Here is a 700-nt window from a genome sequence, read left to right on the forward strand (position 1 = left end):
GCCCTGCTGGGGTGGGGGTGGTGGGATGCGGAGATGGCTCGCTGGGTGGAAGGGAACAAGAGGCAGCAGAGCATAGCCCCCACTCCTAGTGCTGCCATGCCTGCATCCTGTGCCCCCCGTGCTGGTTGGCAAGTGGCAGCAAGGCAGAGCCCCCACTCACAGCACTGATGCAGGCACAGCAACACTGCGAGTGGGGGCTGTGCCCTGCCACCACCCAGAGTGAGCCGTGCCTGCATCACGCCTGCCCCCCCATGCTGGCTGAGCAAGTGGCAGCAGGACATAAACCCTGCGGCTCCCCGCGTCGAGGCAGAGGCAGGCACAGTCGGAGGGGCTGTGGGAAAAGCCCCCATGGCTGTGCTGCCTGGCCCAGTCCCCCACCTGGCCCCAGCCTACAGCACTTAAAAAAAAAAAAAGCCCCGCACTCACCAGATGCAGGAGTAGCAATTGGGGCCTCTGGGTGCTCATGGCAGAGCTCCCCTGTACAGCACAGGGCAGCGGGGGGCAGTGGGGATCATGCTCCCCGCCTGGCACCTGTGCTGCAGCTGCCATGTGGCACAGGTGCAGCACGGCTTAGCAGGGCACTGCATGCTGTCTGGGAGCTGGGACAGCTCCACCTGTCAGCCAGAGCTCCTGGCCTGATTCTCCAGCTCTCTGATCATTCCCCCAGCTCTTCCTGGGGGGCCCACCCCACGATTTGCCT

Source organism: Alligator sinensis, unplaced genomic scaffold, assembly GCF_000455745.1.
Source record: "Alligator sinensis unplaced genomic scaffold, ASM45574v1 scaffold194_1, whole genome shotgun sequence".
NCBI classification, from domain to species: domain Eukaryota; kingdom Metazoa; phylum Chordata; order Crocodylia; family Alligatoridae; genus Alligator; species Alligator sinensis.